This window comes from Erythranthe guttata, chromosome 2 (assembly GCF_056151865.1).
Source record: "Erythranthe guttata isolate IM_541 chromosome 2, IM_541, whole genome shotgun sequence".
NCBI classification, from domain to species: Eukaryota; Viridiplantae; Streptophyta; class Magnoliopsida; order Lamiales; family Phrymaceae; genus Erythranthe; species Erythranthe guttata.
This window is the reverse complement of record NC_142534.1, coordinates 7,731,368-7,745,272: the sequence shown is the minus strand read 5'-3', so window position 1 is coordinate 7,745,272 and position 13,905 is coordinate 7,731,368. Positions and strand designations below refer to the sequence as shown.

Genomic DNA, 13,905 nt, shown 5'->3' with positions numbered 1-13,905 from the left:
GATTTAATTGAAAAACACGTAAAACCGAAAATTACGAAACATGCTTGTTCATCATTCGATAAAATCGAAACACGTAATCACATATTACTCATAATCATAAATTATAATTCATTCAAACATGCTCGAATTAATTTACGATAGTTTCGATTTATTTACCTCTTGTAGCGTGAGATTTCGACGAATCGAAACCTAGAACCAATCACGTACAAGCTGCAAATTACCAATCCTCGGGGCTGCAACTCACGGCTGGAACAAGCTGATCCAGCAAGCGATGAACGGCGGTGAATGGCAGCAGCAGTGGCGGCGCGTGAGCGGCGTAGCGGCGCGTGCAGCGGTGCAGCGGCGGTGCGTGGATTCGTCGGGGCAGCAACTCCTTTCCAATTAGGTTTCACCTCGTATTTTCGACCCACTCGAACTACAACACTAGATGTAAACGAGTTAGATAAACAACAAGTAAAACGAAGGAGAAGAGAGGAGAAAACCGGCGGTTTCCCGGCGGTGGTCGGCGGAGGTGCGGCGGGGCAGCAACGGCCGAAGGGGAGAGCGGCTAGGGCTTGGGCGGCTAGGGTTTGGTCCAGCAAAATCTGATCTCAAACTCTCGTTTGAGGTCTATTTATACTTAGGGTTTTCAACCCTAGTGGGTTTAAGTCATTGGGCTTGACCCACTGATGTATAAAGCCCATTCCCTCGTCGGCCTCGTTTCTAATAAACGATCGTCCACAAAATTATAACAAAATTATATTTGTGACGAGCTCAAAGTCCTCGTCGATACGAGTGCTTCTTCGAAATTTCTAATTTCCAAAATTGGAAACTTCCACTTCAGTGGACTTGCTAAATCGGGAAACTTCCCAATTTAGAAAGTTCACTAAATTCCGCATGTCTCTCTTTCTCTACGTTTATTCCGATTCGCAATCCACAATTATGAATCTTGGATTCAATCATATCGACATCCAATCGTTCAAAGATTAACACATTAATCTATGCTTGTTGTTATCAAGGATCTATATTACACGAGAAGTGTGACCCTCAATGGTTCAGGTGTATGCTAGCCGTGGGCTCACAACTCTTTGTGATTCGAACAACACATTGTTCTTATACGAACTCCTCCCAAGAGTCCCGATTAAAGTAAAACTCATTTTACCTAATCGTGATCAAATCGGTGCCCAACGAATCAAGATTGCCGTCTAGCAACTACGCATCATGATTCCCTAGATACAAGTGAAGTGCCTGCAAGAACCTTATGATATAGTTAGCGTACAGTACGATCCTTTCGCAGCACATGTCCCGATTGAACTAGAGGCATTGGTTCACCGAGACCTCTTATAAAGTTCAATAACCGTGCGAACGTTCTAGGTATTATAAATCCGTTCGTGTGCGACTTAGGGAAACACATTTCCCTAATCACCCCACTATCAACTCTGGCCAGAGATTCCTTGGATTATAAACCGTCAGAACACACAGGACATCCATGACTACTCAAGCGCCCGAATCCCCTACTACAATGCACAGACTTCACACTAGATTTCGGATTGCACGAACGTTGGCCCTTGGAGTGGTCCGCGGTGGGACTCAGAGACGGGTCCCGATACAATCGGTCCTCTAGTGAAGTCACGGTGATGTCTGGGTCTTAAGGACTAATGGTGTACAACTATATCTTAGAAACCTATTACTCGATGAATGAGAACCACTTATAGATTTCTAGGGCGAGGGAGTTCAGTGAACTCATCTAGTATGAGCACCCACTCAAGTATGCCGATGTCACAACACCGAGGACTGATGAGACGCAGTACACATACACTAAGTGCTAGTCTCAAAAGGGAAAGGCTGGTATCCTCATTATTGGCGTAACCCATCGACTAGGAACAAGGTTTAACAGTTACATTACATTGCTGAGTTATCTCACGATTCTACTAGACCAACTCACAGTAATAGAGTAACTCGTTAGGACTATATCTATGCTACTTGCATGGGATAACAGATATAGAATGCCAAATAAGATATTTTATTATTACGAACGAAAAACGATTGTTTTATTATAAGATAAAAGGAAAGACCACAGCCACAAGTTGGCTTGTTGGTCACCTACTCCAACAATCTCCCACTTGACCTAAAGCCAACTATTCATAAATCTAAGTCCCATCGACTCTCGATGTTTCTCGTGGACTGATCCTGACAATGGCTTGGTGAAGGAATCTGCAATATTGTCCTCCGAGGTGACTCTGTCTAGCTTGACTTCACCTCTCTCTATGATCTCTCGGATCACATGGTATTTTCTCAACACGTGCTTCAACTTCTGATGAGCTCTTGGTTCCTTAGCTTGCGCTACGGCTCCGTTGTTATCGCAGTACAGCCGTACTGGATCGCTAGCGTTCGGAAATACACCCAACTCTTGGATGAATTTCCTAATCCATGACCCTTCCTTCGAAGCATCTGATGCTGCAATATATTCAGCCTCGGTGGTGGAATCAGCCGTCGTGCCTTGTTTGGAACTCTTCCAACACACGGCACCCCCGTTGACTTTGAATATATACCCCGAGTTTGACTTCGAGTCATCCACGTCCGATTGAAAACTAGAATCCGTGAAGCCTTCTTTGTAACACCCCGCATTTTCGGTAAAATAATTTTTACCACCTTTATGTGCATACTTGTGAAATTAGAATTTATGATAATTCTTGCATGATTAGTATTTACGTGAATTAGGAAATTATGTGATTATTATGCGATTATGTGAAATTATGTGATTATGTGAAATTATGTGATTATTATGTGAATTATGTGATTAGGGAAATATTTCGAAATAGTATGTCGAAATAAATTATTTTCATGAATTAGGATTTTTGCATATGAATTTAAATGAGCATTTCATCATATTTATGCATGCACAAAATTTTAGAAAAAAAAAAAAATGAATTTTCTCATGCATTTTAGGATTTTTAATTTATTCAGAAAATTTGAAAATCCTCCCCACATTTTCTTGAATTTTCGGACACCACACACACACACATGATTTTTTAAATTCTTGCATATTAATTGGTAGAAAAACATGCATTGGTGTGGTTGTACTTTGAGCATAGAAAGAAATACCTAAAGCCTAGTTCCCTACTCTATAGACTAGGCATGCCTTTTTTTTTCACTCCCTCAAGTAAGACCAAAGGTCTTCTTCTCCTCCCTTCCCCTTCATCTTTCGGCAGCCACCACTACCACCATAACCACCACCTTCTCAAGCTTGAACCACCCTAGAACCACCACCACCTCATATTTTCGGAAATTGCAAAATCACCCCCACAAAAAATGTATTTCCCTTTCTTCTCCATTGGCTTTGAAGTCTCCAAAAACTCTATAAATACCACCCATGCCCAAGATCAAAATTCACTCTCAAACTCCACTCTTACAATCCTTAAGTTCAAAGTCTCCTTCTATTTCAACAAGAGGAGAATTTTCGGCCAAGCTTAGGAGTAAGCTTCTCCTCCCTCTTCTTTCTTCTTCTTTCCCGAAAGAGCAAAGCTCTTCCTCCTCCTCTTCCTTTTTGTTTTTCTACTTATTTTCTTAATGCTTAATCTAACTCTTAATCTCTTCTTGTATTAGAGAGAAAAGAGCTAACAAGCCCTTCCCCTAAAGAGTATAGGTGAGAATTCTTGAATTCTTGCTCAAACCTACAACACCACTAGTATTTTCGGTTTTTATGTGTTTTTATTGTTGATTCTTGCATATTATGTGATTATGTGTTTTAGATGATGATTGCATGTTAGTATTTTGAAAAGATAGCTTTATTCTTGAAATTTTATGATTTTTCGAAAATTGGGGAAAATGTTTTAAATGGCTCATTTGGCTTAATTAGTACTTTGCATGTGTTGATCTAGTGTTTGATTGTTGATTTTGAAAAGAAAATGAATTTTTGGCCTAAGCCATGAAACTTTCGGATTTTTGGGGAAAAATGTTTAAATGGCTTATTTGGTTTAATTAGTGTCTTGCATGTGTTAATCTAGTGTTGATTGTTGATTTTTGAAAAGAAAATGAATTTTTGGCTTGACTAAGGAACTTTCGAATTTTTGAGATAAAATGCTTGAAATTGCTTATGTGGTTTATTTTGTGTTTTGCATGTGTTGATCTTGTGTTGATTGTTGTTTTAAGGCCTTGCATGTTAAGATTGGTGATTGATTGTTGATTTAAGGTCTTGCATGTTAAGATCTAGTGATTAATGGTTGATCTAAATTCTTGCATGTTAAGATCTAGTGTTTTCTATGAAAAATGGTTTAAGAACTAAGAGTTTGTGCTAATTTGATTTAAAATACTCTTGCATGTGAAGATCTAGTGTATTTGCTCAAATAAATGTAAAGATGGAAGTCTTGAATTTTATTCTTGTAAAATGCTAGATCTAGTAAACTTTGTTGATTAGATTGTTTTTGCATGTTAAGATTTCGGTTATTTCTATGTTTTTATGGCTAAATGATTTTGTGAAGCTTTATGTGTATTTTCTATGTGCTCTTGCTTGCTTATGTGAATCATTGGGTGTAAGGATGAGAGAAGGGTAAGTAGAAAGGGTGCATGGGTGGGTGCATTAGTGTCATGAATTTTTAAAAGATAAAACTATGTTGGAAAGTCTTTCGAGGTTACGGTAAATTTCTCGGGTACGGCGAGCCTGGTACCGTAGGGCCTAGGGGTGGTTTGATCCCACGTAGTTAGACATGGTTCGAATTATATGGGGTTATTTATCCGTAACTTAGATTGACTCTTCCGAGGGATTCCCGACAATTTTTCATGTCATGCATGTTGCATTTCGGTGTTGTTGATATAGGTGGGAAAATCTCACTCTATGGTCTTGGGATCGTAGGGTTATAAAGGTGGGAAATTCCCCCTATAATCTTCAATACGTGTCATGGCATAGGGTTATAAAGGTGGGATATTCTCACTCTATGGTCTTAGGATCATAGGGTTATAAAGGTGGGAATTATCTCACTCTATGCGTGGTGACAATTATGTGAAGGAAGATCGCCGACGAAAAAGGGACGTATATGATTGTTTTACTTCATGTTGTATGTTCATATATAAAGGTATATGTATGTATATATATATATATATAGATATATGTATGTTCTATGTGCTATGTGTATTCGATATTACTTCAAGATTCTCATTGAGTCCTCAAAGACTCATATAGGTGTTGTATGTTTGTAGGTATACCCGATTTAGGGCCCGATGAGTGAAGTTGGGAATCGAGCTCGAGAATCGGAAGGGGATCGTATGGAGGGGTTGTGGATAGTGTTGGCTCTTAATTTGGTTATGTGGTTCTATTTGTATAATATGCTTGTAAAAACGTTTGATACGGTTTTAGGTATTTTCTACCGATCGCTTCCTCCGATCGGTGGAAATTATTAAAAGACGATATGTGTAATAGTAATTAGGATTACCCTATTTTGGATAATTATTCGGTAATCCGTAGCCTTTTGTAAGCGAAAGCAAATTTTCACTATTTATACGCATGCATGCTTTCGGCTAGTAATTTCTTCGTGTTTTGTCTCCATGTTCTAAAATTATTTTCATATAGGTGTTCTGCTTAGAAAATCATTAAATTTTAGGAGTCTCTGCATCTCTCTGTTCTCATCATATTGATAGGTCTTAGGAGTGATTTGGGTAAGTATTTATTTAGTTATGATTTGTTTCTCACCACTGCATCGAAACAGGGTCATTCGGGTGTTTTCTGGTATAACTAGAGTTTTACTCACTCAAATGCCTTGCTTCCACTTGGAAAATGTTTTAAACTTACCTTTCTGCCTTGGGGTAAAATTTGGTAGTTTTTGGGTCAGTGAGGAATTTACTATGAATTTGGTAGTATAATGATGGGATTATTTGCATGAGTAGTTTAAGAGGAATTAATTTTTAAAGCTTCTGCATCGAATCTGTCCGCATTTGCATTAAGTTCATCATGCCTAGTTAATTTCTAGTCTTGCATGTAGTATGCTTTTGTGTTAAATATTTGATTAGGGTTTAGCAAGCTGTGCCCTCTCTCCCTCTGATTTAAAAAAAAAAAAAAAAAAAAAAGAAAAATTTTTACGTAAATTTATATCCACAAAAAAAAAATCATGTTTTCAAAAGTCTTCCGCTGAGATTACATATAATAAGGGTAATCGAGAGAGGGGTGTCACAGCAGACGTGGTATCAGAGCAACGTTCCCGGAAACCTCCATACGACCTAAAAATCTTCACGATTCTCAAAGCACGACTCCAACTGAATACTCGGGCAGGTATATGTTTTATGTGAATTTTATGGCTAATGTGAATTGTTTGTATATGTTTAAGTATTAAAATGTCTGGAGCAAGAACTCGAGCTCAAAATGCCGCTAACGATCCTCACAATCAATCTCGTACCATCCAAGACCTCACCGCCCTCGTCCGAGAACAAAATGAACAAATCAACCGCCTTGTTAACCTTCAAAACCAAAACCCTCATCCACCTCCTCCTCCTCCCCAACCTAGAAATACAGCCCCACAAGCCACCTACGAGCGATTCTTGAAAATGCATCCTACCGAATTCCACGGCGGCCCTAGTCCAACTGTTGCCGAAGAATGGATCAAATCCCTCGAAGTTATTTTCGAGTACATGGTGATGAACGACAGCGACCGAATCCATTGTGCACTATTCTTGTTGAAAAACGAAGCCCGAAATTGGTGGGAAGGCGCAAAGAGTGGAATCGATCTAGCAAATACCACTTGGGAAGCTTTCAAAGTTCTTTTCTTCGAAAAGTACTTTTCCAAAAATGTTCGAGCACAAAAGCTTAAGGAGTTTCTCGAACTCAAACAAGGAAACCTAACCGTTGCCGAATTCACACGCCGTTTCGAGCAAGGAAGCCTCTACGCACCTTTCATATCCAAGGACGACACCGAGAAAATGAATCACTACCTAAGAGGCCTCAACCCAATAATCAAGCGCGATGTTCGACTAACCTCTGCCTCTACTTTCCGCGGAGTAGTGGACAAAGCCTTGGAAGCCGAACAAGACGAAATGGAAATACGACAATGGAGACCTCCTCACGATGCCTCTTCTCGACCATGGAAGAAACCGAACCTCAACAACGCCAAAGGAAAGCAACCGATCAACCGAGCAACCGTGACCCCGAGCAACAAACCCTTTTGCCCCAAATGCAATCGAGCGCACTCAGGCGATTGTATTGCCGAAACCGACCACTGTTTTCGATGCAAGAAGCCCGGACACATGGTCCGAGACTGCCCTATCGCCCCGAGACAAGTGCCGGGACGAGTATTCGCCATGACAAGAGACCAAGCCGAAGCTGACCCGTCAATGATCGCAGGTACCGTTAATGTGTATAATTATTCCGTGTATGCCCTCATCGACTCCGGATCAACTCACTCATTCATCTCAAGTACCCTCGTTGCCGAACTCCGCCTAGTCCGTAGTCAAGCCGATGCCTTGTTTAGCATACTTATTCCTTCCGGTGATGAACTTAAGTCCAATTTCATCATCAAAGATTGCCCTATTCAGATTCATAGCCAAACCCTAGCCTCCGATCTGATCATCCTACCCATTAAACATTTCGAAATAATCCTCGGAATGGATTGGTTATCAAAATTCGACGCCCAAATCAATTGCGCCCACAAAACCGTTCGTTTCTCCTTACCGAATGGAAGTTCTCTCGAATTCCGAAGCTCGTACAATCCGTCGATTCCTATCATTTCCGCCATCAAAGCGAGCAAACTTATTCAAAAAGGACATCTATGTCATTTGGTCGACATAGTGGAAACTCTCAACGAAGATAAAGCCGACATTTCCAAAGTGCCAACCGTTTGCGATTTTCCCGATGTCTTTCCCGAAGATCTCCCCGGTCTTCCGCCCGATCGTGAAATCGAATTCGAAATTAATTTGATCCCCGGTTCCGCTCCTATCTCGAAGGCACCTTACCGCATGGCGCCGTTAGAGCTAAAGGAACTCAAGGACCAAATTCAAGATCTCATCGACAAGAAGTTCATCCGCCCTAGTTTTTCCCCATGGGGTGCTCCGGTACTCTTCGTGAAAAAGAAAGACGGAACCCTCCGGATGTGTATCGACTACCGAGAACTCATCAAGGTCACCGTCAAAAACAAGTATCCATTGCCACGAATTGACGACCTTTTCGATCAACTTCAAGGCTCCACGGTCTATTCCAAAATCGACCTTCGTTCCGGATATCATCAATTGAAGATCAAGAAGGAAGATATTCCGAAAACCGTGTTTCGGACTCGCTACGGCCATTACGAATTTGTAGTGATGTCGTTTGGTCTAACCAACGCCCCCGCCGCTTTCATGGATCTCATGAATCGAGTTTTCCGCAAATATCTCGATCAATTTGTGATCGTATTCATCGACGATATCTTGGTGTATTCAAGAAATGATGAAGAACATCGGAATCATTTGGAAATGGTGCTCCAAACCCTCCGAGAGAACCAACTCTATGCGAAGTTTTCCAAATGTGAGTTTTGGTTAAGACAAGTCCACTTTCTTGGTCACGTAATTTCCAAGGAAGGCATAGCCGTCGATCCAAGCAAAATTGAAGCCGTTTGTAATTGGTCAATTCCTCGTAATGTCGGAGAAATCCGAAGTTTCCTCGGCCTCGCAGGCTACTACCGACGGTTCGTTCCGAACTTTTCCAAGATAGCCGCTCCACTCTCTCGTTTGACCCGAAAGGAAGTCAAGTATCAATGGACTCCCGAATGCGAGTCTAGTTTCCAAGAACTCAAGACGCGATTAACCTCGGCACCAATCCTCGCTCTACCGGATAAAACCGGAAACTATGTGGTCTATAGTGACGCCTCCAAGCACGGGCTCGGAGCCGTCCTAATGCAAAACGGGAATGTAATTGCCTACGCCTCTAGACAATTAAAAGACTACGAGAAGAATTATCCGACGGACGACTTAGAACTCGCGGCAGTCGTGTTCGCCCTCAAAATTTTGAGACATTACCTTTACGGCGAAAAATGTTCGATCTTCACCGACCACAAAAGTCTCAAGTACTTCTTTACTCAGAAAGAACTCAATATGAGGCAAAGAAGATGGCTTGAATTAGTCAAGGACTATGATTGCGAAATCCTTTACCATCCCGGTAAAGCCAACGTTGTCGCCGACGCTCTTAGCCGAAAATCCATGTCCGCCTTGATCATTAAACCGCCGCTCGAATCAACTATCAAGACCGCTCAATACCATGATGATCAACTTGTCAAAATCCGAGAAGGCTTAGCAACCGGTCAAAATTCAAATTTCTCAATGACCGACGGCAACATCTTGAAATTTCAAGGGAGAATTTGCATTCCGGCAAACAAAGAGATAAAGGGATTAATTCTCGACGAAGCTCACAAAACGCCATACTCTTGCCATCCGGGTGAAACCAAAATGTATCAAGACTTGAAGAAGTTGTACTGGTGGCCAGGCATGAAAAAGGATATAGCCAAATACGTATCCGAATGCCTAATTTGTCAACAAATCAAAACCGAACACCAAAGACCCGGTGGACTTCTACAATCCAACCTTATTCCTGAATGGAAATGGGAAAGAGTAACGATGGACTTTGTTCAAGGTTTCCCGAAGACTCTTAAAGGATCCGATTCAATATGGGTGATAGTTGATCGCCTAACTAAGTCCGCACACTTCTTACCGGTCAAGACCACTTTTAGTCTCGAAAAGCTAGCCGAACTTTATATCGGAGAAATCGTCCGACTCCATGGCGTTCCGATATCAATCATCTCAGACCGAGACCCCCGATTCACTTCCAAATTTTGGAAAAGATTGCACGAAACGATGGGAACCCGTCTAGCCTTTAGCACGGCATACCATCCCCAAACCGACGGACAATCGGAAAGGACAATCAAGACCCTCGAAGACATGCTTCGAGCATGTATACTAGATTTTGGTGGAAATTGGGAAAGTCGTCTACCTCTCATCGAATTTTCGTACAACAATAGCTTCCAATCTTCGATCGGAATGGCACCTTACGAAGCCTTGTACGGAAGAAAATGCCGTTCTCCAATCCATTGGGACGAAGTAGGAGAGAGAAGCTTATTAGGACCCGAGCTAGTCCAACACACCGTCGACATAATCAAGAATATCCGAGAGAAAATGAGAACCGCCCAAGATCGCCAACAAAAGTACGCGAATAAAAGAAGGCGAGATTTGGAATTCCAAGCCGGTGATCACGTATTCTTGAAAGTTGCTCCACTCAAAGGAATCATGCGATTCGGAAAACGAGGAAAGTTAAGCCCTCGATTCATTGGACCCTTCGAAATACTCGACCGAATTGGTGGCCAAGCCTATCGCCTAGCCCTACCGCCTCAACTATCCAAGATCCACAACGTCTTTCACGTCTCCATGCTCCGAAAATATATTCCCAACCCTAACCACATCCTTGAAACCGAACCCCTTGATTTATCCCCGAACCTATCCTTTACCGAAGAACCCTCCCAAATATTAGACCGAAAAGTTAGGAAACTCCGAAACAAAGAAATTCGCCTAGCCAAAATCCTTTGGAAAAACCATTCTCCGGATGAGTCAACGTGGGAACTTGAGGATGAGATTGTGAGTCGTTATCCGGAACTAATCGAAAAAGGTACAAATTTTGGGGACAAAATTTTTTTTTAAGGGGGGAAGATTGTAACACCCCGCATTTTCGGTAAAATAATTTTTACCACCTTTATGTGCATACTTGTGAAATTAGAATTTATGATAATTCTTGCATGATTAGTATTTACGTGAATTAGGAAATTATGTGATTATTATGCGATTATGTGAAATTATGTGATTATGTGAAATTATGTGATTATTATGTGAATTATGTGATTAGGGAAATATTTCGAAATAGTATGTCGAAATAAATTATTTTCATGAATTAGGATTTTTGCATATGAATTTAAATGAGCATTTCATCATATTTATGCATGCACAAAATTTTAGAAAAAAAAAAAAATGAATTTTCTCATGCATTTTAGGATTTTTAATTTATTCAGAAAATTTGAAAATCCTCCCCACATTTTCTTGAATTTTCGGACACCACACACACACACATGATTTTTTAAATTCTTGCATATTAATTGGTAGAAAAACATGCATTGGTGTGGTTGTACTTTGAGCATAGAAAGAAATACCTAAAGCCTAGTTCCCTACTCTATAGACTAGGCATGCCTTTTTTTTTCACTCCTTCAAGTAAGACCAAAGGTCTTCTTCTCCTCCCTTCCCCTTCATCTTTCGGCAGCCACCACCACCACCATAACCACCACCTTCTCAAGCTTGAACCACCCTAGAACCACCACCACCTCATATTTTCGGAAATTGCAAAATCACCCCCACAAAAAATGTATTTCCCTTTCTTCTCCATTGGCTTTGAAGTCTCCAAAAACTCTATAAATACCACCCATGCCCAAGATCAAAATTCACTCTCAAACTCCACTCTTACAATCCTTAAGTTCAAAGTCTCCTTCTATTTCAACAAGAGGAGAATTTTCGGCCAAGCTTAGGAGTAAGCTTCTCCTCCCTCTTCTTTCTTCTTCTTTCCCGAAAGAGCAAAGCTCTTCCTCCTCCTCTTCCTTTTTGTTTTTCTACTTATATTCTTAATGCTTAATCTAACTCTTAATCTCTTCTTGTATTAGAGAGAAAAGAGCTAACAAGCCCTTCCCCTAAAGAGTATAGGTGAGAATTCTTGAATTCTTGCTCAAACCTACAACACCACTAGTATTTTCGGTTTTTATGTGTTTTTATTGTTGATTCTTGCATATTATGTGATTATGTGTTTTAGATGATGATTGCATGTTAGTATTTTGAAAAGATAGCTTTATTCTTGAAATTTTATGATTTTTCGAAAATTGGGGAAAATGTTTTAAATGGCTCATTTGGCTTAATTAGTACTTTGCATGTGTTGATCTAGTGTTTGATTGTTGATTTTGAAAAGAAAATGAATTTTTGGCCTAAGCCATGAAACTTTCGGATTTTTGGGGAAAAATATTTAAATGGCTTATTTGGTTTAATTAGTGTCTTGCATGTGTTAATCTAGTGTTGATTGTTGATTTTTGAAAAGAAAATGAATTTTTGGCTTGACTAAGGAACTTTCGAATTTTTGAGATAAAATGCTTGAAATTGCTTATGTGGTTTATTTTGTGTTTTGCATGTGTTGATCTTGTGTTGATTGTTGTTTTAAGGCCTTGCATGTTAAGATTGGTGATTGATTGTTGATTTAAGGTCTTGCATGTTAAGATCTAGTGATTAATGGTTGATCTAAAGTCTTGCATGTTAAGATCTAGTGTTTTCTATGAAAAATGGTTTAAGAACTAAGAGTTTGTGCTAATTTGATTTAAAATACTCTTGCATGTGAAGATCTAGTGTATTTGCTCGAATAAATGTAAAGATGGAAGTCTTGAATTTTATTCTTGTAAAATGCTAGATCTAGTAAACTTTGTTGATTAGATTGTTTTTGCATGTTAAGATTTCGGTTATTTCTATGTTTTTATGGCTAAATGATTTTGTGAAGCTTTATGTGTATTTTCTATGTGCTCTTGCTTGCTTATGTGAATCATTGGGTGTAAGGATGAGAGAAGGGTAAGTAGAAAGGGTGCATGGGTGGGTGCATTAGTGTCATGAATTTTTAAAAGATAAAACTATGTTGAAAAGTCTTTCGAGGTTACGGTAAATTTCTCGGGTACGGCGAGCCTGGTACCGTAGGGCCTAGGGGTGGTTTGATCCCACGTAGTTAGACATGGTTCGAATTATATGGGGTTATTTATCCGTAACTTAGATTGACTCTTCCGAGGGATTCCCGACAATTTTTCATGTCATGCATGTTGCATTTCGGTGTTGTTGATATAGGTGGGAAAATCTCACTCTATGGTCTTGGGATCGTAGGGTTATAAAGGTGGGAAATTCCCCCTATAATCTTCAATACGTGTCATGGCATAGGGTTATAAAGGTGGGATATTCTCACTCTATGGTCTTAGGATCATAGGGTTATAAAGGTGGGAATTATCTCACTCTATGCGTGGTGACAATTATGTGAAGGAAGATCGCCGACGAAAAAGGGACGTATATGATTGTTTTACTTCATGTTGTATGTTCATGTATAAAGGTATATGTATGTATATATATATATAGATATATGTATGTTCTATGTGCTATGTGTATTCGATATTACTTCAAGATTCTCATTGAGTCCTCAAAGACTCATATAGGTGTTGTATGTTTGTAGGTATACCCGATTTAGGGCCCGATGAGTGAAGTTGGGAATCGAGCTCGAGAATCGGAAGGGGATCGTATGGAGGGGTTGTGGATAGTGTTGGCTCTTAATTTGGTTATGTGGTTCTATTTGTATAATATGCTTGTAAAAACGTTTGATACGGTTTTAGGTATTTTCTACCGATCGCTTCCTCCGATCGGTGGAAATTATTAAAAGACGATATGTGTAATAGTAATTAGGATTACCCTATTTTGGATAATTATTCGGTAATCCGTAGCCTTTTGTAAGCGAAAGCAAATTTTCACTATTTATACGCATGCATGCTTTCGGCTAGTAATTTCTTCGTGTTTTGTCTCCATGTTCTAAAATTATTTTCATATAGGTGTTCTGCTTAGAAAATCATTAAATTTTAGGAGTCTCTGCATCTCTCTGTTCTCATCATATTGATAGGTCTTAGGAGTGATTTGGGTAAGTATTTATTTAGTTATGATTTGTTTCTCACCACTGCATCGAAACAGGGTCATTCGGGTGTTTTCTGGTATAACTAGAGTTTTACTCACTCAAATGCCTTGTTTCCACTTGGAAAATGTTTTAAACTTACCTTTATGCCTTGGGGTAAAATTTGGTAGTTTTTGGGTCAGTGAGGAATTTACTATGAATTTTCAAAACTCCCTCCCCTGTTCTGGATTTGTAAACTGAGTGACTGT

General features: G+C 39.9%; 2 long non-coding RNA genes across 2 annotated transcripts; both read left to right on the top strand.

Moving 5' to 3' along the window:
* The first annotated feature begins 3,211 nt into the window (after positions 1-3,211).
* Positions 3,212-5,462, top strand: LOC148772244 (uncharacterized). The gene is made up of 3 exons (XR_016030070.1): positions 3,212-3,455; positions 3,586-3,625; positions 5,176-5,462. It is a non-coding gene; the product is annotated as an uncharacterized LOC148772244 (long non-coding RNA).
* A 5,728-nt stretch (positions 5,463-11,190) lies between these two features.
* Positions 11,191-13,497, top strand: LOC148772243 (uncharacterized). Its single transcript, XR_016030069.1, has 3 exons — positions 11,191-11,494; positions 11,625-11,664; positions 13,211-13,497. It is a non-coding gene; the product is annotated as an uncharacterized LOC148772243 (long non-coding RNA).
* The last annotated feature ends 408 nt before the right edge of the window (positions 13,498-13,905 follow it).